This window comes from Panthera pardus, unplaced genomic scaffold (assembly GCF_024362965.1).
Source record: "Panthera pardus isolate Hobbes unplaced genomic scaffold, ASM2436296v1 HiC_scaffold_2, whole genome shotgun sequence".
In the NCBI taxonomy this organism is placed as follows: Eukaryota; Metazoa; Chordata; class Mammalia; order Carnivora; family Felidae; genus Panthera; species Panthera pardus.
Window position 1 is genome coordinate 119,665,370 of NW_026526765.1, and position 25,619 is coordinate 119,690,988.

Here is a 25,619-nt window from a genome sequence, read left to right on the forward strand (position 1 = left end):
GAAACAAGATGTTAGTTGAATTCCATACCCATCTGTCTCAATGGGTTTAATTATCAGTGGGGGTTGCTACCGTGAAGAGGGGTCTTTATGGAAATTACCTTCACTATTTTGTTTTTCCTGAAGACTATTCTTCAGAAATAATCATTATTCTTCAAACCTTCTACACCAAAAGAAAAAAGAAACAAGGGAAGTAAGGAAGAAAGGAAGGAAGGAAGGAAGGAGGGAAGGAAGGAAGGAAGGAAAAAAGAAAGAAGAATGGATGGAAGGGAGGACAGGAGAGAGAGAGAAGGAAGGAAAGAAAGAAGGAAAGAAAAAGAAAGAGGAAGAGAAAAAGAGAAAAATAACAGTTGATTCTAGAACAAAGAAAGATCAGATTGTTTCAGTTAATTAAAAATGAAATTTGAGGGTTCTTGTGATCTAAAACATGTCCCTTGACTCTAGGCTTTCTCAGAAGAAAAATTCACTAAACTCTTCAGGAATGAAAGTACAAGATACACCCAAGTTATTGCATAAACCCAAAATGCTCAAGGCCAAGCCCATGCATGTGAAAAAGGCCAAGACCTAGGTGCCCTCCCTTTCCTACTGAAGAGGCCCTTGCACTAAAATCACTTTCCTTCTAATGTTTGAATTCTGCTTTTCATGAAAACTGTCAAAACCCTCAATAACCATAGGAGGAAAAATATCATCAATTCCTAATAGCTTGTAGTCTGTTAAATCTTTCCCTACCTTGGGATGAAGAATGATTTCTTTCTGTTGCTTTCTTTTTGTAGATTTTACTATAGATGAACACATAGAGAGAATGAATATATAGCACTTACAAGAAAATGTGCATTTCTCACCCCATGACAAGAGATGTTATAGCATGTCATTCTTTCAAGGGAAGAAAGAAAAAGAATATTAGGTTGCATGTGGAGAGGCAACGAGAGGGAACAGTGCCTAAGCCAGAGTAGCGTTGGGCCAGGACGCCAGCGCTTGATCAGGTCAGGTGTGGGCACAGTGTCAGGGGGTGGACCAATCTCTGCAGGAGGCATTTTCTCCTCTGATCCCTGATAACCTGGGAATACCAGCTCTGTCAGATTATCATGTTCCTGAAATAATATTTGAGCTTTGAGTTCCTCACCACATCCACTGCACTAAATTCTTAGAAATCAGAGCCAGTTTTCAGTCCTGAAAGCATCTGAAAGAGATAATTCACTGGCCCAGCTTCAACCAGGTATCCACCCCTGAGCCTGCCAGCTAGAAGCAAGAATGGAAGCTTGGCTACATGGGGACCTACTGGAGCAGACTGAAGAGAAAATCTCAGAAGAAGAAAGGATAAAGGAAACCTTGTGACTTGTAAGGCCTTGGGGAAAATAATTGAGCTTCTCTGAGACTGTGCTCATCAGTAAAATGAATTATACCTCCTACTGCTCTTTAAACCTTAAACTACTTGTCAAAGGTGCTAGGACTTGAGTTAACTATAAGTTTAAGTTGAATCACCAGTGTTATGAGCCTACCAAAAAAGCAAGCTTGATCTTGGATAGTAATGATATAAGTAAATACCAATTAAAATGAGGCAGGTCAGAGCCTTCCTTTATTAGATATAAATATGACTCCCCTGGAGTATTGGCTTCAGTTTGAGGTGCCTCACTGAAAGAGATATTAGCAAAGTGGAACAGGATATGGTGGGACTTAATAATACTTCTTACAGCATACCATGAGAACAAAAAGGATTTAAAATACACTGGTCTACAGGGTCTTAAACAGTCAGAGATTTGCTTATTTGTTTGTTTTTACATAACAAGGTATCTAGAGACAGGTAACTTCTGGCATTGGGTCAGTGGTTCAATGATGTTAAAGTTAGCATCTCTGTGATTCTCTTGACCTTTCCTCATGGTTGCAAGTTGGCCATCAGAGCTCCAGACATCACATCCATGTTCAAAAAAGGGAAAAGGAGAGGAGAAGTGCCACTAGCTTGATTTGACCATAATATCAGAAAAGCAAAAGCCTTCTGAGAAAAGTCAAAGAAGAGTTTTGCTTATATCTCATTGATTAAAACTGTCTCATGGCCACATTTAATGCAAGAGAGACTGGGAAGGTATTTGGCAAGGAAGAAAGGAGTTGATCAATAGCTATAGTTCAGCCAAATGCGACTGTCAGAATTTCCATTGTTTCCTTTTCCTTTTTTAAAACAATTTTTTTAATGTTTATTTTTGAGAGAAAGAGAGAGAGCATGACTAGGGGAGGGACAGAGAGAAGCAGAGACACAGAATCAGAAGCAAGCTCCAGGCTATGAGCTGTCAGCACAGAGCCCAACGCAGGGCTCAAACTCACGAACTGCGAGATCATAACCTGTGCTGAAGTCGGATGCTTAACCGACTAAGCCACCCAGGCACCCCTTTTTTCCTTTTTAGAAAAAAAAAATATTTCAGGTATATGTAAAAGAAGAGAATCTGATTGGTCCACCCTAGTTAGGTATCCATGGGATCTAATCAGCTATGGCTAGAATACAAACATGGTTGTAAAGCATCTGTCTGTGACTGTGAGCCTCTCAAACTAGATTGTAAGCATCTCTAGTTAGGAGTGACAACCACGGAGAAAGAAAAAAAGGAGTCACAGCCTCCACCATTCATTTAGTTAATATCCACTGAATGCCTAGTATGTATCAGATACTGGAAGCACAGGAGACACAGGTGGATGCCCTGGAGATATTACTGTGTCTCTACAATTCTTCAACTATGTGTGGAACATAAAGAAATTTGTTGAATGAGGGACGCCCAGGTGGTTCACTCAGTTAAGAGTCTGACTTCGGCTAAGGTCATGACTTCATGGTTTGTGAGTTCGCGCCCCAAGTCAGGCTCTGTGCGGACAGCTCAGAGCCTGGAGCCTGCTTTGGATTCTGTGTCTCCCTCTCTCTCTCTGCCCCTCCCCCGCTCATGCTCTGTCTTGCTCTGTTTCTGAAAAATAAACATTTAAAAACAAAAAAGGGGAAAAAAAAGAAATTTGTTGAATGAATGAACAACAAATAAACGCAATTCTAAGAAATCTGGGAGCTGTTCTCTGCAGTCTTTGTGTAAACAAGTCCTCAAATTTACTCTGGATAGCTCTAAAGGGAAGACTGAATGTAAACACATAAAAGCTACGTGGAAATACTTTGGCCCAAACATAACTGAAACTTTCCAATAATCAGATATATTCAAAGATAGGGTAGTGAACCTACACCAGCACTGGAGGTATTCAAGTACAACCTGATTAACTACACAGCAAACCTGTTGTATAAGGAGTAGAGATTAGATAAGGGGTTGGACTAGGCAGGTCCTCCTCTAGTCCTTGACATTTTATAAAGTGCAGCATATCACTTAATTAAGTCAAGACCCTACTTTCTAAAAAAAAAAAAAAAAAAATCCCTCAAAATTATGTGTAAAATTTCTATCCATCTAGTGATTTTCATATTAAAATACCTGTAATTGTTTACCAAATGCCATAAATCTGGCCCTTTCCTATGGGTTAGTTTCCTGTGGTTAGTTTCATAAATCACTTCCCTTCTAGCCTTTTCACCTTACATAACCCTTCACATTGTGACAGGATGGACTCAACCATTTGTTTATGCAGATGACCTGATGTGTTGCACCACAATACTTGAAAAAACAATGAAGAAATGCTTGCTTCCTATTCCAAGACTATTCTATGCGGAACAAAAGTATTGTTCTGAATCTAGCCCTTCCACTGCCATCTGTGCATTTGAAAACTTAGAAGCTTAATGCTTGAAATTAGGCTCTCCATTGCTTTAAAAACACACTGGGATGCCTGGGTGGTTCAGTCAGTTGAGCGTCTGACTTTGGCTTAGGTCACTATCTCACGGTTTGTGGCTTGGAGCCCCGCATCGGGCTCTATGCTGACAGCTCAGAGCCTGGAGCCTGCTTTGGATTCTGTGTCTTCTTCTCCCTCTCTGCTCCTACCCTGCTCACGCTCCGTGTCTCTCTCTCAAAAATGAACATTAAAAAAAATTTTTTTTAAGTAAAAAGGCACACCTCTCTGGAATCACAGGTTTAACAGCACAAAGAGAACTTAAAACTCTTACGTTTTCTCAAATCAGGCATATGGTATTAGGCAGCACTAAAGAATCACAGAATAGCCCTCTTTTAGCCTCTGCCAATCTGTTTTGGTTGTGAATCCTAGATTGTTCTCTGTCTGCTGAAGCAGTCGGTAAGCATTTACTGAGTGCCTGCTAGGAATGTGGCAGTATGCTAAAGTTAGGGCCTGGCATGATGCGTAAGAGATAGAATCTCCACTCTCCAGGAACTTTCAGTCTTCAAGCAGAGAGGTCACGTGTATACAGAGAACCAAGAGAGTCTGACACACATGAGCGAGAGCCAGAGTCTGGCACATAGTAGGCACGAAGAAGTGTGTCTGTAAGAAGAGGGCCCAGGATGACTCCCAGAGCTCTGGCGTGCATGCCTAGATGGATGCTAATGCCAGTCACTATGAAAAGGAAACCTAGGAGGGACAAGACTGAAGGTAGAGGAAGTGAGGAGCAGATCATGAATTTGTCTTGCACATCGGTGGGGAGTGAGATACTACAGAGAATCTAAGAGTTGGATATAAGCGTTTAGAACCCAGAGCATATATCTAGGATGGAGATACAAATTTGTGAGTCAGTTGCACGTAGGTGAGAAATGAGACAGTCTAGATCCACGGTTGGAGAAATGCCATCTTTAATGTCTGGGTAGAAAAAGATGTATCCACAGCTCAGGCAGACAAGGACAGATGGGTATCACAGAGATGAAGGGGACAAGAGAGGTCAACCAAAGAGGTGAATACTACTGAGAGTCAAGTGAATGAGGATACAGGGGGCTGTTGGCTTTGGTGGGAGGTAGCTGGAAAAGAGCTGTGGAGGAGACGGCAGGGTTTGTGCTGATGAATGAACCAGTGGAGATGGTGGTCAGACAAGGTCAGAAGGAAGACAGGCATTCTGGGCAAGGGGCCACCGTGGTACTTAAAACCCAAACACTGAAGTAGTAGTCAAAGAACGATGTGTGTCTGAGCAGAACTCCCCTGCATAGCAACCTTCCAGAAGGGGACATTGCAGAGGAAACTTGAATCAAGTGGGGCTTGCATGTTTGGCAGAGAACTTGGATTTTTCTCTCTAACAAAAAAGAGTCATTGGTGGTTTCTGAGCCTAGAAGCAACTGTGTATGGTCACAACAGAGGCTCAGTAGTTATGGAAGATGTTCCCCTTCTGGTAACTGGGTCGGGACACACTTCAGAAATGCAAATTTCAAGCTGAGATTCAGCCGCAAAGGACAAAAGCATACATTTAAGTGGACAGATTTGTTGCACTGCCCTGTCCTCATGGATGGGAAAGGTGTTATTATCACAGCAATGGCCATCACCTTTCCAAAGAGAAGAGTAGGAAACCCGAGCTCCAGACCAAAAATGGAAAAATAGTAACTATTTTCCTCCTGTGGTTTCTGACTTGATGAGTCCTGTAAGGATGGGCTGTGCTGTGGTCAAGGAGTTGAGTTGACCTGGTTCCCACAACAGAAGCTTCATCAATTCTGCCTCACGACCTTGGTTAATTTGACAAGTATGAAGTCTCTGCTTACTCCAGTAGACTCAGGGCCCTCTGGACAGTTTGGGCCATCTTTGTGTTTAGATGCAAAACCCTGTGGTCCTGACCCCTCTCGCCTCCTGCTTCCTGTTTCTAGCAGGGAAATAGAGAAGGGAAGCGAGATCAAGGGGGGTTGGAGTCCTTTCTGGGACTTTTCCGGGGGAGAGGGGGTGCTGGAAAAATCAACAGAGTTGGTGCCAGGCCAAGACAGTTGAGAAGAAAGAGGGGGCAGCCACGAAGTTGACTCCTGTCTGTGTGCCTCCCATCTTGCCCTTCCACCCAAATGACCATAATGACTACAGTGTGCCTTCCTTCGTTGATTTCCTAAGAACTTACTAAATGTTCAGCATGCCCGGGTGGATCAGTCTGTTAAGCATCTGACTCTTGGTTTCAGCTGAGGTCATGGTCTCAAAGTTTGTGAGTTCAAGCCCTACACTGGGCTCTCTGCTGACAGTGCAGAGCCTGCTTGGGATTTCTCTCTCCCTCTCTCTCTGCCTCTCTCTCTCTCTCTTTCTCAAAATAAACAAATTAATTTTAAAAATTAAAAAAAAAAAGGAACCTATATGCTCAGTACTGACCCAAGCACCGAGGATTCCCCAGGGAGCAGCGTAGACACCATCCCTACACTCATGAAATTTGCAGTCCAACAGGACACACAGAGAATCAAGCAAGCAGTCACCTGGGCTGATACACCTTTGCAAATACAAGTGCAGTAAGTGCAGCAAAGGACAGATGCATGGAACCAAAAAACGAGGACGCCCATCCTAAGGGCACCTTCCCTGAAGAAATGTTGCTGGAGCTAGAGCTGAAGGATAATGAGGACTTTAAATAGTACCAGGATTAGGAAGAGAGTCAGAAGAGGCAGAGCATAGGCCCTGAGGCCTGAAAGAGACTAACAGTGCTAGGAATGAAGAAAGTCCAGACAGGACACAAGGACAGGGAGAGGAGATGGTGCCAGGAGGTCCCCAGGAACCAAACCATTCAGGGTTCCCCAGTAGTAAGGATTTAGGTAGCTATCCTAAAAGCAATGGGCAGCCACAGAGCATTTTTAAGCAGGGGGGGTGGATAATGAGGTCAGACCTGTATTTGAATCATTATTGTCAACAACAACAGTATGAATGATACTGCAACTAACTCTCCATACATGTTTGGAATTAACAAGGCACTTCCCCATCCACCCCCCCCCCACCCCCCGCCGTCCCTAGAGCTTGTCCCTAATCTTGTCCCTGTGGTTTTTTCCGGGGTCAATAAATTGCTTGGCTTCTGCAGAAGGAGGAGAAAGAGGCAGCCGGCAGATGTTCCCCTGAAATAGTGGCCAAGAGAAAACTGCTTTCAGGCGGCTGGCACATACTTAGAAACGTGGGAGTCAAATAAGGGCATCTTGGAACTGTTTGGAGGTTAATCCAGCCTGCTTAAGAATACTCTGCATATGAGGGAAATGCCCAGGATACACTGTGCATTAGAAAAAGCCAGGGATAGAGCAGCAGAGGCAGGAACCAGTGCCCCGGGTGCCCCTGTGTCCTCATATACTTAGAGGTGCACATGAATGTATTTGCATGGGAAAGAAGCCTGGAAGTCAATACACACAAAACTGTTAACACAAATTAGCTCTGCAGAGTGGGACTGTGGCAACATTTTTATTCTTTCTTACGCCTTCCCCCTTCCCGGGGTTTCCAAATGTTTCTTTAGCGGCAGTCAGTGAGTGGACAAGAATACAGCCTCCACTGCCTTCCCAGAGGTCTTGGCTGGTGCTGGATCCTATCCCTCCTAGTTTTCACATCCCCAAACTCCCTTGCTCAGCATCGGTGATGACCAGGGTAATCTGAGAGGGAAGATTCAGCCTCTATTGACCCATTTTCTCTCAAGACAATCACTCTGCTCCTTAAGATCTCAAATGACAAAGTAGAAGGACCAAGGACAAGGCTCACTCAGCCTCCATTCAACCAGTAAGCATTGAGTGGCATTCTCTTTACCAAGGGCTGTGATTTAGATAAGAAGAGAAAAATGGGTCAACACTCACAGGAGCCACTGAGGTGGCTAAGCCTCGCCCTTGTATGTTTTACCACTCATCCCCCCTGACGAGGAAACCAATAATTTCACGAGACTAATATTTTATTTTTAATTTTTTTGAGAGACATTTAAGTTTATTTATTTATTTTGAGAGAGACAGAGACAGCATGAGTGGGGGAAGGACAGAGAGAGGGAGAGAGAATCCCAAGAAGGCTCCACACTGTCAACACACAGCCTGACATGGCTCCAACTCACAAACCATGAGATCATGACCTGAGCTAAAACCAAGAGTCAGATGTTTAACCAACTGAGCCACCAAGGTGCCCCAAGACTAACCTTTTAATAAGTTTAGGTGCCATGGTCACTTGGATCTAGAGGTCAGGGCTAGTTTTCAGGATTGACCAGAGTAGAAAATAGTCATCCATTACATATAAGCCCCCAAATATTCTGGCCTATGCCCATGCCATGGCATTTGGAATCTCCATGTAACTTCTATCCTAAAATAATGTCTGTGACATAGAAAGCTTTCATAAATGTTTCTTGATGTGCTTGTTAGGGACCTCCCAATAGATGATGAAAGAGTCTCAAGACAAAAGAGGGATTCACATAACTGAAACAAATTCTGTGGTAGAACTGAGTCTCGTTGGCCTGGGCTGGTTCATGTGTCCATTGCTGCACCAGTCACTTTCCCAGGAGGATAGAATATGTTGACTAGCTACAGCTGGGTCAGGCACCAATCCCTGGAGTCTTGGGGCAGGGGTCATCATCCCACAAAAACTCCAACTGAGTATGGGATAGAGATTCTCAAAAAAAAAAAAAAAAAGAAATGAAGTGTTGTTATCATCAAGGATGGATGCCCACCTGGCAAAAATAGCAGATGTCCACAGTATCAAGGCACTCATTTAGGACCTTCTCCAGGCATTTACTTCCAGCTGAGTCTATGGTGTGGTGGGTGGAATGCTAGGCTTACAAGGAAGAGACCAGAGTTCTAAACTCACACGCACCATGTTGAGTCTATGTATGACTTGGTTCATGCCTTTCCCTGCAATGTCCTTTTGACTTTCCTCACCCAGCTTTTAGCTTTCCAATCCTACCTCATCCTTTACAAAGTGGCCTAGACACCATATATAAGAAGGCTTTCCCTGTGATCTCCCTATGAGCACCATAATACACTAAACATACCATACTCTTTGCACCTAAAGTATTCGAATTAACTATATATAAATATATTCCAGCAAAATAATCATGGTAGGAATCTTGTCTTACTATGCTGTGCAGCCCCAGCTTCTGGCACATTCACTGGCCCCAAGGACATACTTATGAAATATTTATTGAACTAAACCCTTCAGGACTCCATTTTCCCATATCTAAAGTGAGGACATTGGACTGTGTGGGTCATCAGATTCCTTCCAGCTCTGGAAGATCATGGATCAACTAGCCTTTGTCACTAGAGAGCAAAATCAGGAGAGAATGAGACCTAGGGAAGGTCAGTTTTTATCTGGGGGACAGAAATTCAGAATAAATCCTAACCAAGGGGAGATATGCCTGGCCAAATTCCGCAGCGCATGAATTTTGTACCCCTAAGAGGAAATAAGGTTAATGTGTGTGTCAAAGAAAAAACCAAGTGATGTGAAATAGAGCTATTTTATCTCCAGACTGTAAGCTCACCATGTAGAACATATGGCTAGTCATAGACACAGTGCCTAGCATGGCTGGTCACAGAGTAAGCGCTCAACATTTTTGTTGAACCAAATGCCAAAAACCAACATCATCTGCTTCTCCACCCAGAGAATGGACTGGTATTTACCCAGTAAGGGGAGAATCCAAAAAAAAAAAAAATGTCTGTCTGTACCATACAAACAGCCATGGACTATCCTGACTGATCTCACCATGCCAGCAATCCAGCCTGAACAGCCTCTGGAAAGCTTTCTGCTAACCAAGAGGGAAGGGGGGATATGTAAAGAGTAAAAACTAAGGTCCCTTAAAATGCCAAAAGCTTAAGAGCAGTGAAATGGTCCCACTAGACTGTGAGCTACTTGAGTATCTGCTGGGAAGGCTCATGCAAGTGTTATCACCAGCTTCCTCAGATTCCTTGCTATTCTTTCAACATCTGGTAGAGATTGAATTAGAGGCAGATTGAATTTATGGTGAGAGGAAAACCCACTCTGAAAGTAGGACAAGAGAGTTAGTATTTCATCATATTCTTAGGCAGAATGTTCCCAAGAGCTTTCCCATTTTTTTTAAATTGTATGTCAGTAGCTTGAAAAGGGGGAGTAGAAGTTAAATTTTTATGAAAATCTCATATTCTAGGATGAAGTCTAATTAAAAGCTTTAAAGATACATTTGCATCAAAATAAAATTAATTCTGTTTTATCTAGCACTGATCTTCTAACACTCAAGAGAGAGTTTATTTTCAGGGACATTACCTCATCATTGGTGTTGCTGGTTTGTTTTTTTAAACCCCTAGGAGTTTGTGCCAAAAGATGTGTTTTGTCTCATGACCAGAGTTTTGGTAATATAAATGTACTTTACTTCATTTAATTTATTCATTTAATTTCTGCTTGGGTGATAGTCATCTGTCTTTTCCCCTCTTCTAACTCAGACTTCCTGACAATTTTATGTAGAAAATTAAAGTAATATTCTTTCTGAACCTGAATTGATTTCGCCCAGGTCTTGTTTCAGAAATAATAGCAAAGAGAAATAATAGACTTGAGGACCTTGAATTTCACAGATTCCTTCTTTTCAGTCTGGCCTAAAGCCATAATATGAAGTCAGAGGCTTTTTTTTTTTTTTTTAATTTCTCTCTCTTCTTCATCTCTCACATTTAAAGAGTAATCACTTGACTCGTGTCACTGGTTTGTAAGACTTTGCTGTTGCTGCCGAAAATAAATTGGTTCAAGGGCTGGTAATTAAATCATCTACTTATAGTTTTCCCCTTTAAAAATTACTGGAACCAGAAACCTTCCCTCCCCACCTAGTTCTGGGAGCCAGTGTCAAACAGATCTTATACCCCCCAGCTCTTGAGGTTAAAGGAAACCCTCAAGGTTGTGAAGTCCAGCAAAATTGGGGGGGGGGGGTGCAGCCATCTGGCTGTAATACAGCCTCAGTTTTCACATGACTGTTTTATTTGGCCTCATTTACCCAAATATTTGCACTTATTCTTTCTTTTACTTTCCCTATCTCTCTCTCTCTCTCTCTCTCTCTCTCTCTCTCTCTCTCTTTTATTTTTCCTCCATAGTATAGAGCAAAATAACTGTTGCTTAGTAAATTGACCAGGATAAAAATAAGCACATTTGAGGAAGGAAACCAATACCTACCTCCACCCCACCCTATAAAAAAAATGATTGGTAAGAATTTATTTGCTTGTTCCCACAGATGAGGTTAGCCATGTGACGTCTAGGTCTCCACTCTATTATATATAGATGCAGCCTTAAAATTAGCTGTATATTCCTCTAATGTTGTAGCATTACTAATGTTGTGTCACTGAGTGATAGAGGGGCCAAGGTGTCACTATTAGGGTAAGGATTTGGGAGAACCAGGCCTTATACCTGGCATTGTCTCTACCCAGCTGTTGGCTGGTAATGCCCCTTAAATTCCATAGGTCTTAGTTTCCAAACACGTAAGCATGGCCTCAAAGCTTCATCCAGTTCTGATATTCTGGAGTCTTTGATTTCTTCTAAAATCTTCTCTAAGTGCCAGTAATCTGTTCCTAGTACTCTTGTGATCTCCATCTTTATCCTTAAAAGAAAGCAAGAGCTGCATTGACGGAATGTTTTTCACTTTGATCATAGACTTTTACTCTATAACGTTCATAGGAAATGTGTGATAATATTTATAGGCTCTGTCAATTGCCAATTTACAGACATTCCCACTTTGTAAAGGGCAGTTAGTTCCTGCTACCCGAAGACATGCTCTGTAGGAGCCACACTGAAACTGGGCTCTCTCTAGTCTCTCTCCCTGATTCAGCCCCCTCTCCAGTACATAATGGGTCTGGCCACCAAAGGAAGAAAAGCATTCCCGGGGCCCATCCCCTCAGCTTGTTGTGGGACCTGACATAAAATCTAGAACCAGCCTGTCCAATATAGTAGCTACTGTCCCCATGTGGCTCTTGAACACTTGAAATGTGCAAATCAAGATGTGTTATGAGTGTGAAAATGCACACCACTTTTGAAGACTCAAAATGTGAATGTAAAATATCTTATAAACTGTTTAATACTGATTGCCTTTTGAAATGATACTATTTTGGATATATTTGATTACATAAAATATATTATTAAAGTTAATTTCCCCTGTCCCTTTTTACTTTTTTAATGTACACATTAAAAATTTTTTAAATTTGGGGCGCCTGGGTGGCGCAGTCGGTTAAGCGTCCGACTTCAGCCAGGTCACGATCTCACGGTCCGTGAGTTCGAGCCCCGCGTCAGGCTCTGGGCTGTCCGTGAGTTCAAGCCCCGCGTCAGGCTCTGGGCTGTCCGTGAGTTCGAGCCCCGCGTCAGGCTCTGGGCTGATGGCTCGGAGCCTGGAGCCTGTTTCCGATTCTGTGTCTCCCTCTCTCTCTCTGCCCCTCCCCCATTCATGTTCTGTCTCTCTCTGTCCCAAAAATAAAATTTAAAAAAAAAAAAATTTTTTTTAAATTTTAATGTGCACACTAAAAAATTTTAAATTATGTGTGTGGGACTCACATCTGAACACAAAGCTGCACAGAGGTTTTTGCTACTACTGATAGGTAATGGCTACCGAGATCATTCCAGCAGCTTCTCTAGAGGAAAAATCTACCCTGGGTGAGGGGCCAGGAGTAAGGTGTGAGGCCCATTCTGGGCTAGAGTCAGATGGTCACATTTCTTTAGGCAGAGAGGAGAGGCCCCATACCCCCCCAAAGGAGAAAAATATTTCTCAAAGCCAAGTTACATAATTTCTGATGTTTTTAAATTTCTTTGCAAAAAGTTCAACACATTCACACCAAATTCAGCACCAGGAAAGCTGCCAGTTTGGCAGTCCCATACTGAATTTTCTCTCTGATCTGAGGTACAAAGTTGCTGGACACTCTAAGTGTTCCTTCCTGCTGTAGTACTTCTGACCTGCTTGGAGAGGGTACCGTCAAGAACGTAAAACTACAACAGTGAGCTCGCATGACGCTGTAGGAGAAAGGCTGTACAAGTGGAAGCAAAAGAGAACCCAAACAGCTTGAAACTGATGCCAAGAGGAAAAAACTCAACTTACCTTCACAAACATCTTCCTCTCTAAGAGGTCTTTTAGACAACAGACTGAAAAACTCTTTCATCAAATATGTGCTGTAGGGCGTGTTTTATGTGCTTTACTTCCTCCCATCAGGAGCTATATCTTACTCTGGGTGAATCCCTCCCTGGCTACCCTCCCTCCTAATCTCCATGCTATGCCACAGCCTCCTAAACTGCTCAGCTTCTCAAGTACACCTGCTGTTCTTTCTGTGCCTAAAATGCTTGTCCTCAATCCCCTCCCTCCACCTGAAAAAAAAATCTGCATACCTTTCAAAACTCAGTCACAGCCTGGTTTTCTTTCTGAGGCCTTGTCCAAACCTCAGGGCCCTGACTGGCCTTCAGGTCCCATCCACAGGAGGCCTGAATTCCACACCCCACCTATATTTTTGCTTCCCTTTCCAGTTTGCAAGATACTTCAAGTTGTGGACCAAATATTTTTTGTGTCTCTGTCAGCCATGCCTGCATAGTTTCTGGCCCGTTATAGGAATGTGAAAAGTACTTATGGAGAGAAAAAGTGAATGAATGAATGAATGAATGAATGAGTGAACAAATGAATATTTACTTTTGTTGTTTCAGAATGAAAGACTGGAATTATTTTAACAAACAAATTAAAATGTTATATTTCTGTCCAATGCTAAAACCAGTGTCTTTCCTTTTGAACTTCAAAGCCTCTGCACGAGACTTGTTTAATTCCAGAAGACACCCAGAGGTTATCTATTTCTCCATGCTTAACTTATACTTCACTCTGTTTTATTAGTAAGTGTGCAAGAGGCACGATAAAGAGGCAATCCAGTGGTATTTGATGATAGATAAGCCATCTGCTGTGCTATCAATCATCCATGGAACACACCCCTTCACTTCTTGGCTTAGGAATCAGGATAAGTGCAGATTCATCCATCTGTATACCATTATGCAGGCCCTTTGTGGTCAAGGAAACGTATTTTGCAAAAGATATGGTAGATGAGAGAGCTACTTCTATGACCATGAAAAGACAATAAAATCAGCTAGCCCAAATTGAAATGGAGGCCATTCCATCCATATAAAAGCCCAAAACAAAAACATTTATTCTCTTATTTACTTAATTTCAGGCATATCATGATTTGTCAGTAAATAAAATTGAGTAACTTTATTGTTCTCTTTTCATGCCTTTTGTGGTAAATGGTGATCTTGATGTGAGCAAAGATCAAGTCTATCAAGTCACCAAACGGTGACTTTTACCATAAGGAGTTACTCCACAAATATTGTTGACCAAATAGACGAAAGAATGGCAATTGCATGTGAGGTAGAAAAAGGCATGTTATCAAATTACTCCCCTAACCACTTGATGTTGAGAACAGTGTGGTTTTGGTAAACATGTTCTCTCTTCTGTAAAAAGAAGTTTGATGAGATGATATTGTTGGACTACAGCTTTCTCCCCACACCATTCTTGAATATAAAATTAAGAGAGACATGTTTTATGTCAAGAGGAAGCCAAATGAATGACGGAAACTGTTTTCATTCCAGAAGCAATAAGAAAACATGGAAAACCACGTTTCTGCAGACCACATTTCTCCACTATATGGAGTGTTCAGAGTCCAGTAGATGAGAAAGGAGATGCTGGTACCAGAAGGGAGACAGCAGCCCATAGGCACTATATGTGTGACTGGTTTCGTCTCTCTTTCCACTGAGTCAACACAGACTGGGAAAACATTGTGCTAGGTTTCTGAGTCTCTGAGTTATTTGAACCTTTCAAAAGCATGTTGAAACCAGAACTTGGAGAGGGGAGATGTTTCACAGAATGGAAAGTTACAATCTCAAGGGGACTTGGTGCCAGAGTTATGACTGGTTAAAAATAGTGGATTTGCAAAGGGCAGTAGTTTTTGTCAAAATTAACTAACCCCTTACTGGTATTACTCTGAAGTTAGCCTAGTATGGAAGAAAAAATAATAATAAGAGAAACACACTTTACTTAATTATGAGTCCCCAGACTAAAGATTTTTTAAATTCCCTAAAGCTTTTTTTTAAGGTGTACACCATGATATTTTGATACACATAGTGAAATGATTACCAATATAAAGCTAATTAACATATCCATCACCTCACATAATTACCATTTATGTGTATGTGTGCATGCGTGTGCTTTAGATCCACTCTCTTGGCAAATGTCAAATATACAACATATTATTATTAACTATATCACCATGCTGTGCATTAGGTCTCTAGAATTTACCCATTTTATATAAAACTGCAAGTTTATACCCTCTGATCAATATCTCCCAAATTCACCCACTTCCCAGTCCCTGATAACCACCAATCCACTCTATTTCTATGAGCTTGACATTTTTAGGTTCCATATATATGTGAGATCAGAAGTAACATCCTCTGGGTTTATCCATGTTGTTGTGAATGGCATGATTGACCATATTTGAGTGAATAATATTCCATTGTGTGTGTGTGTGTGTGTGTGTGTGCACATACACAGACTATTCCATGATGCATATAATATTCCATTTTTATACTATGGAATATAAAATACATAAATATAAATGTAATATGTATAAAATAATACATAAGATATATATAAATAAAATATATAAATTTTATATGTGTGTGTATGTCTATATATCATATTTTCTGTATCCATTTATCCATTGATGGACAGAGATTATTTCCATATCTTAGCTACTGTGAATAATGCTGCAATGAAGGTAGGTGTTCAGATAGCTCTTCAAGGTAGTGATTTTTTTGAGAGAGTGAGAAAGAGCACACACAGGGAAGGGACAAAGGGGAAGAGAGAGAGACAGAGAGAGAGAGGATCTTAAGCAGACTCCACACCCAGCACGGAACTGGACTTGGGGCCCAATCTCACAACCATGAGATCATGACCTGAGCCAAAATCAAGAGTCGGATGCTTAATCGACTGAACCACCCAGGTGCCCTGGTAGTGATTTTATTTCTCATGGATATACCCAGATGTGAGATTCCTGGATCATATGGTAGTTATATTTTTATTTTTTTAAGGAATCTCCATAGTGTTTTCTATAATGGCCATTCCAATTTCATTCTCATCACAGTGTACAAGGGTTCCTCTTTGTCCATTTCCTCGCCAATAGTCAATATCTTTTGACTTTTCAATAACAGCCATTCAAATAAGTGTGAGGTGATATCTCATTGTGCTTTTGATTTGCATTTCCCTTTTTATTAGTGATGGTGGGCGCCTTTTCATATACCTATTGACCATTTGTGTATCTTCTTTAGAAAAATGGCAATTCAGTTCCTTTGCCCATTTTATAATTAGGTTATTTTTTTTTCTTTTCGTTACTGAGTTGCATGAGTTCCTTATATATTTTAGATATTATCTTCTGATCAGATGTAAGATTTGCAAATATTTTCTCCCTTTCCACGGATTGCCTTTTCATTGTTGATTATTTCCTTTGCTGTGCACTTTTCACCGCACTTGTTCTTTTGTATTTTGGTGTTTTATTTTGTTTTGCTTTTGTTCTCTTTGCTTTTGGTGTCAAGCTCAAAAAGTCATTGCCAAGGCCATTGTCAAGGGGGCTCCCATTTGTTTTCCCGAGCACAGTGTCCTGAAATGCTCACATTGGTGTACCTGCTCCCAGTCCCACAGCATTGAGCAGCTTTTCTGGACTTGCTCATGAGCTGTGTGCAGACGTGTGAGCTTCTGTGTCACCGACAGTGGCGGAGCATGCAGGGAGACGGCCATTGTGCAGAGGGAACACCAGAGAATTAGAGCTGTGGATGGACCAGTTGGGGGCTCACAAGCAAGCCATCCTGAGTGCTGGTCTCCTGATGTCTGTATAGCAGTTAATAACACCCACATCCCCTTATTGAGTTCTGAATCCCGGTTGCTAGGATTCCCCACCCCTCTTCCCTGCTCCCAGCTCCTCAGACTCAGCCATACTTATCCCTTCAGTATTCTGGGTGAGAGAGAAAGCAGTGGGAGTCTTGGGTTGCATCTTGGGAAGCTGGGTACTTACTCACTATGCTCTTGCTTTCCCCTGTGAAAGAAATCAGGACCTGGGAGATCTTTCTGGCATCAAGCTCTGCCACCTCAGGAGAGCAGTTGTGTGGGTAATATGAAACTATTGTTCTTACACTCTTGGATGTGTCTACCCTTGGATTTTTTTTGCTGCAGAAGTATGCTGGAACTTTTCCACTGGACTCCTGGACACCCAATTTCATCCTTGGAGGTTATCAAATCTGTGTTCTATGGGGGGATGACAATTGAAAACTCCTATTCCACCATCTTGTTGATGTTACTCTTCAGTGAAAGTTTGAGAAAACTTTAGACATTTTGTAGATAGGATGCTTCTCCTACCTCCCAGAATATGAATATATTTCTATCATCAGCACTGTTGTCATCATATCAATGTGTATAACTCTGGCACCTAGGAGGCATTGGAGATGCTATAGTGTAGTGGTCCAAAGCATGATGTGTTGTACTATACAGTCAAGCTAAATATTCCATTTGTTAGTTTGACTTTAGGCAGTCTGTTTAACCTCTCTGGAAATGGCAATGATAATAATACTATCTGTCTCCCTCAGAGAGTTCATATGAGGGTTAGATAAGATAATGCATGCAATGTGACTGGCATATTGAATGCAGCCAAAGCCAGTGACTACTTTTATTGTCGTCATCATCATCATCATCATCACAAAAATTAGTATGATGTGTGGTCATTTAGGGCAGGACTAAAATGTTTACCTTTCCTGAGTATGAAAATAAAATCATCCTATTACATGACATAATAAAATTAACAAGGTTGTGAGTGGAGGCATATACATCTATAAACAATTTTTTAAGACATCAGCAACATTAATTTTTGTAAAAACAATTAACCGTACACTCAAACTATTTAGAAGTTTGCTGTTCTTTGAGCCTTACCATTGTTTTTTTTTCTTTTGTTTTGTTTTGTTTTGCCATTTTTTTTAAAGTAGACCTCACACCCAACGTGGGGCTTGAACACAGGACCCGGAGGTCAGGAGTCACATGCTCCGCTAACTGAGCCAGTCAGGTGCCCGCTCTAATCCTTAACTTTGGAAAACGTGATCATATCAGTATTTCTGTCCATATGTTTTCAGCTTCATCTATGTTACTAAATATACAGTCATTGAAAGCTGTAAACTATAATTCTTTTTACTATATTATGAAATTCAGGTTTTACCCTATTCAACCGATGTAATTAGTTTAAACAAATTAGTTTTGTGACTGTAGAAGGGGAGAAGGAGCAAAAGGAAGGGAAGGGAGGGGAGGGAAAGGGAGAAAGGAGAAAATAAAGAAAAGTCCTTCATACATTTACTTGAAAAGTAGATATTTGCTAGAAAACAGGTTTACTGTAAAACAATCTTTGTTTGCAGAAAATGAGCCAGGCTTCATTACTGAGCAACTTTGGAAGAGTTATAATGTTAACTCAGTTCTTTGTTCTCAGTAGCGTGTTTCTCAGAACCACAGCACGAGATGAGGGAGCTCCATATAAATCATGAGCATTAAGAGAGGCTGCCCAGTTACCAAACTGTAAACTGTCACTTCTAAACTTGGTATGGCCCAGTTTAACCCTGTAACGAGAATTTTAACATTATAACACTGAACAGTCTCCAAGAGGCTTCTCTGAGACAATCTCTCTCTCCTCACGTTTATATATTTTCATTACCCTGTGTGTCCACAATGGGAGGAGACCCAGATTCCAGTGTAATTTTTTTTTAATAATTCAAATATTACAGATTGGATTGGAGAGGCTATGTTTCTCCAAAACTCCAAAATGATTAGATTGCAGACTGCGTGCTTCGGTTTTACTGACTTTCTTTTTTCAGAGACAGGATGTTGCATACAGAGCTCCAGTCCCCATTTCAGACTTATCAGTTTTCTGGAGTGGATGTTGGGGAAGGGAGTCCACCTACTAACAGTCTCCCAGGTGATTGTAATGTGCAGTCATGTTTAGGAACAACTGCTCTGAGACTAAGACCAAGAAAACCTTGCCTAGATGACCTTCAAGGACCCGATGATCCTGTCTTCTGCACAGGATGCCATAAACCTTAACCAAAAGGAGGAACTCACTCTAAATGGGAAGTGGGGAGGGCAGAAGTAAGGTGAGTTCAGGCATCCTACGAGGCATCCTCTTCCTATCTCTGCTCATTCTTTATGTTCCAGTTCAAACACTATCCATGTGTGTATTTACTGAGCACATACTAGATGTGCTAGATGAGCAACACAGGGCAGTGGAACAGGCACATGTTAACTGACTCTAACATACACTGTGATGAGTGCCGCCTCATGGTGTGAACCAAGTACAGTGGGGGGCAGGGGGAAGAATGAGTAACTCCGGTGGGGAGGAGGAGAGAGAGTTTCAGAGCAGGAAACTCACTAGATGGACCACAGAAGTTACTTCACTACACAGAATAGTGAGGAGGAGGTGTTCAAAGGCAGCGAGACTATAGGAAGCTTTGGGTATCTTCAAGAAATGAGGAAAATCTCCTGTTCTCTGACACAAAGTAGGAGTAACTGGTAATGTCAGCTGAGAGGGCCTAGGAACGATGACATCTCAGTGCCTAGAACTTTGTTTCTAATATCTTTCTCCAGTAACGGGTACCAGGGCTGCTTAGAGAACTGACAAATCCTACAACTGGGGCAGGAAATATGCCAGAGGAGCCCATCAAAGGGGCATAGGAGCCTACCGAAAGAGCTCCCAGCCACCAAAGCCGGCTCCATTTGGGGAATCAAATGAGTAAAATGGTGTTGAATTAGAACCCAAAGTATAAAACAAATATTCTTTAAGTCCACGGTGATATAAATAGTGATGGAGTGAAAAAATAAATGGGGGGAAAGAGTCAAATCTCCCATGCGGAAGAATTCCAGAGTTAAGTAGATGTTCTCGGAAAGGAGCATAGTTCCCCGCCCCTTAAGTGTGGGCTGTGTGTAGTGACTTCCTTCCAAAGAACACGGTATGGAAAGAAAGAGGACCTCAGAACTTCAGTATAATCCTGAGAGAAAAAAAAAATCCCAATTGAGGGACATTCTACAAAATACCTCACCAGTACTCATCAAAACTGTAAAAATCATTTAAAAAAAAAAAAAAAAAAAAAAAACAAGGAAAGGCTGAAAAACTGTCAACAGCCAACAGAAGCCTGAGAAGGCGTGGCAACTAAACAATGTGGCTTCCTGGATGGGTTCCTGGAGCAGAGAAAGGACAAAAGTGGGTAACAACTAAGGGGTTCTGGAGAAAGTATGGACTTCAGCTCACACAAATATATCGACACTGGTTCATAAAGGTGTGAAATGCACCATATTAATGCAAAATGTAAGTAATGGCAGAAACCAGGTGTGGCATACTGGGAACTCTCTGTACCGTCTCTGAACATTTCTGTACTTGTAAACCGATTCTAGCCTCTAAAGTTGATGTTAAAAACCAGGGATGCTCACACCTGCCTGGCTGGTAGGGTTGTCATGAATATCAAATGACCCTAGGGATGTGAGCTTACTTTCTAAACTCCGATGCGCGTTACAAATATAAATGTTTAAGTATTATTTTATTTAAACAAAATTATTTTTGCGTTTAAGATTCTTTTTAATTGAAGTTATTCGATTATCTTTTTAACATGTAGAAGTATTCTTGGTAAGAGATTTAGATAGAGACTGATTAGTCAGGCTGTGACCAGACTGTGGAGAGCTCCGGAAGCTGTGTGAAGGAGTCTGGATTTAATTGTGGAGATCATGAACTGTTAAAGGTTTCTTAGCAGAAGAGGTGTGTGATTAGATCTGAGTGTCAGGACTGGCAACGGAAGGAAGCGGGACTCGTGGCAGCCCTAGAAATCCGGGCAGAAAGGCTTAAACAGCACAGAGCTGATGCCAAGAGGAGTCAAGTGCCAGATCTGACCCCTGTGATAGGAATAATTTCCTCCTCTGTCCCCCAAACCAAGACTCCTCCAAAATGAACTTTCCAAGGATGGTGTTGATTTGATATCATTTTAATATTTTCAATAAAAGGGACTTACTATGAATAAAGTACATGCGAATTTTTATATTTTGCTAAAACTCTTTTAAATGTGCAACTCACCCAGAAATTTTTTTGTCGTCCCATAGGTCTGATTTGGGTATGAGAATATTTTATCGTAATCATGGCAGTCTAGCACATGTTGGTGGTTAATTAACTCAGCCTCAGCTTCCTTCTCCATAATATGGAGCGGTAACCCCTATAATAACAATGTGGCTCCTTGCCTGGCACATAGCGAGCACATGGCAAATGGTAGCTATTATTAATGGTAGTAATAAAAGAAGTAACTGGCCTCCCTGCCATGCTCAGGAGAATTATTAAAAATAGTGAAATAAATAAATCCTTGCTGCTACTCATCCTGGACCGGTTCATATATTATTCACCCCGGTGAGAAGCAACTAGATCATTGCTAATGAGTGTTGACAATTGGGAGCATCTGCCCTCAGTGACTTTCCTACTGAGGCTTGTATATAAAACCACTGTTTTGTTCTCTGTCCACTTCATCTTAATATATAGTACGCACTCAACAAATATCAGCTGCTCTGAATAGTGTTAGCATGTGCTGTGCACTCCTCCCAGTTGCAGTCCTGTTCAGTTTCAGGTGCACTGGAGGGCAATTGGTCATCCATTTGAAACGCCCTCCTGGGACTCCTTCAAATTTAATTTTTGTGCACTGAGAGGCTACTTTTTATGTCAGACTATCCCAAACATACCCTCCAGATTTCGTAAAAGTTCATCCAGCTGTTTCCTGTAATGCGATGACAGGCAAACTGACAGAAACTTAATTTTAGGAGCAGAAGTTGTGAAGGCTTTCTGTGCCCTGCTATTAACTGCTACTAAGCTGTCAGCAGCTTGAGGGGCAGACCCGTCCCATGCATCTACATGCAGGGCCTGGCCTCCTGCTGATCCTCAGTCCTCACTAAATGCAGTGATACTCACTGCCAGGAGAACCCCTATAAAGTCCACCTCTCTTCCTAGGAGTGCCTGGGCAGAGAGGGAGAGCGCCACCAAAGCAAACTTCCTGATGACACAGTCTTACCTGGAGTTTACTCTCGTTGTGAAACTTGAATGCATTAGCCACCTCTAATAGTCCCAATTATTCTTTTTTTAAATAAGGCTATTTTCTTCCCTACTCCACCATTCCAGGAATCTATCTGCATATTTTTAAGGCAAGAACTATCTAATAATGAGTAATTTCACTCATCTATATTTAGCAGCAAGGAAGATTTTTTTTTTTTTTTAGGTCATTGCCCGGAGCTTCTCAGAAACTGTGCAAGTTGGGAAGAGGCAAAAGAAAGTAAAGGTCATAATTTTTTTTCCCTTTCAGAACTGAGGGATTCACTATCAGGAACTAAGTCTCAGAGAGTACACAGTAGGAACTCAGTTTTCTCATCCACAAAATGGGCATTATAGTACTAACCCATCAAGGCCATGGTGAGGAATAAACAAAACACGGTCCATCTCCACTCGCCCACCTCTCAGCCACCAGGCTAATGCCCTCTCTGCTGTGGGGAGCCTCTGGCTCTTTCTCTACTCTTGGGCTCCTCCCTCTTATCTCCCAGTTTGCCCTTGCCCTTCCTAAAGCCTAGCTCTCAGATGCCTCTCTCCACCCTGAAATCTTTCTAGATCTTCAGGCTTGGGCTAGTTTTCTTAGCCTCCATCAGTCCACCACATCCCCTATTTCTGGAGTTGGTTCCCACTGGTTCCCTGTGCAGTGATTCAGAATTACCCATTCTGTGTACCATCCAACAGATAACTAATACACAGATTAAACGAGTTAATTTATGTAAAGTCACTAGATGAATACCTACAACATGATAAATAGTATTGTATCAGTAGCTATCATTGTTATTGTTTTGAAATATTTTAACCATACAGGGAGTCTTAGTGTATACAGTAATAAATACCCATGCCCCTGCAACTCAACTTTATCAAACCATAATATGATGCCATACTTTTTTCCCATCTTTTGTAAGAATTGACACATTACAGATACTAAAGAGTTAAAGCCCCCGCTGTACTCACCCAACCCCCATCCCCATCCTCCCCTTCACACCCATGGCTACAGTCCCAAATTGGGAGTGAATTATGCTTTTATATTTTTATCTTGTCTTCTAAAATTTTATTTAAGCATAGAATATTGAGCATAGCCCTTTTCAAGTTACACTTCTGATCAACCTTATGTTTTTGAGATTTACGCATGTTGAAATAGTTCACTTTAGTTAATTCATTTTTATTACTGTGTTGTATTTCATTATCTGAATATTCTTTAATTTATTCATTCCACTTTTGAAGGACAGTCCTATTGCTTCTAATGTTAGAGACAGAAGAACTATCAGAGATCATGATGCAGATGAGAAATGAAGCTAAAGAAGGGAGGTGATTTGGCTAAAGTCATACAGAAAATCATGGAGACAGGACTTTAAAAGACATTATTGACCAGATTTGTTCTGGCCAACAGACTTTCCCATTTGTTTTGTCCAGATTCCTTTGAATATCTCATCTCTCATTCCATGAGACCCTGTTGGGACTATCAATGATTCCCTGACCAACTAGTGAGAGAGCTCAGGGCTCAGTCTTTGTCAGTCACATTCCCTGGTATACAATGATTGGTTCAGTACAGATCATGTGGCTTAAGCTGAGCCAATAAGAATCCTGTAACTTTGCTAAGCTGAAAAAATATAGGCTGCGGGTTTCCAGAAATTATCTGTCCTGCAAAGTGGGGAGAGTCTAACTCTAGTGGAGAGAATGAATCCAGCGCACAAAAGAGAAGCAGAGACAGAGGTGAGAGAGTAGAGGGAGACAGATACAGGGAGGCTTAATCAAAATTTTTCTGAGTCCCTGATGCTGCCTTCCTAAACTCGTCAATGTTTAAAGTTAATAAATACCTGTTCCTTTTTGCTTTTAACTCCGGCACTTTGACTTGGGTTTCTATAGCTTGAAACAAAGGTCCTGACTCTAAGTTTACTGTTCTTTCTACTCTGTCACAACTGCACCCCCTAGATACTCAGTAAGCAGTGAACTGAGGATGATGATCTCAGTGAATCCATAAAAATACTACCAATCTTGGACATAGGGAATGTAGCAGGACTGACCACAGTCAAAGTTATAATGCAACACTTCCCTTCTCTTAGATATTTTATTCTGACCTGCTATGCATGCATTCAGTGTGTATCTATCTTGTTTCTGCTATGTATCCGATGGAAGACATATGACAAGAACAGCACAAAGGACATAGAGAAAATGGAACCCTTTTCTAAGTATTTTATATAAAGCGATTCATATAGACTGCCTATTGTAATGCTATTGTAATGCCTATTGTTAAAAAGTCAATAAAGCAATTAGGCGGAATATTTTCTTTTTAGTATTTGATTAGCCTAACAGGAAACAGGAAAGAACACAGAGAGGAATGAAGGGACGTAGACCCATAGAAAACAAATAGCAAGATGGTAGACTTGCAACCAACCTCATGGGGCACCTGGGTGGGTGACTCCGTTGGTTTAGCATCCGACTTCAGCTCAGGTCATGATCTCATGGTTTGTGAGTTCGAGCCCCTCATCGGGCTGTGTGCTGACAGCTCAGAGCCTGGAGCCTGCTTCGGATTCTATGTCTCCCTCTCTTCTGCCTCTCCCGTGCTTGTGCTCTCTTTCTCTCTCTCTCAAAAATAAATAAACATTTTTAAAAAACAACCTTATAATAATAATTAACTTGAATTTAAATAAATTTTTAAAATTTTTAAAAATTGAAAACCATTCCATTATCAACAATTACATTAAGAGCAAATAGACTAAGCCTCCAACTAAGAGGCAGAGATTTTTACACTGGATACAAAAGCAAGACCAAACTATTTGTTGTCTGTAAGTCATAAACTTTAAATATAAAGTTAGGTTAAAAACAAAAGGATGGAAAAAAGAGACCCTGCAAACTGTGAGCCTAAGAAAGCCAGTGTGGCTATATTATATCAACGATGATTTCATAAGGAATAACATTAGAGATAAAAACAAACTTTTCATAATGACAAAAGGGCCATTTCATCAGGAAGACATAGCAGTTATAAATGTGTATGAACTTAGAAACAGAGATTCCAGATCTACAAAGCAAAAACTGACACAACTGAAGACGGAATTAGATAGATTTACAGTTATAGTTCATCTTAACCTCCCTGTTCCAGTGATTGATAGGACAAGTATGCAAGTAAACAGTAGCAAGTGATGTGTATAGAATATCCAAACACCACCAATCACCTTGACCTAAATGGCATTTATAAACCATGTGAAATCACTGCAGAATATATATTATTTTTAAGTGGACATGGAATATTCACCAGGATACACCTTATCTTGGGCTCTAAAATGAGTCTCAATCAATTTTAAAAAATTGAAATAAAAGCATATTCTCTACCCACAATGAAATTAAGTTAGAATTTAATAGCAATAAGAAATCTCAAAAATGCCCAATATTTTAGAACTAAACGACACATTTTCAAATAGCATGTGCATCACGGAAGGAATTACAAGGGAAATCAGAAAATATTTCAAAATGGTGCTAAAGAAAATACAGCTTGGCAAAGTGTGTGTAATGCAGCTAAAGCAGCATTTAGAAGGAAATTTATAAATTTACATGATCATATTAGAAAAGAAAAAAGGGGGGCGCCTGGGTGGCTCAGTTGGTTGGTCAACCGACTTCGGCTCAGGTCATGATCTCCCAGTTTGTGAGTTTGTGAGCCACGTCAGGCTCTGTGCTGACGGCTCAGAGCCTGGAGCCTGCTTCAGATTCTGTGTCTTCCCTGTCTCT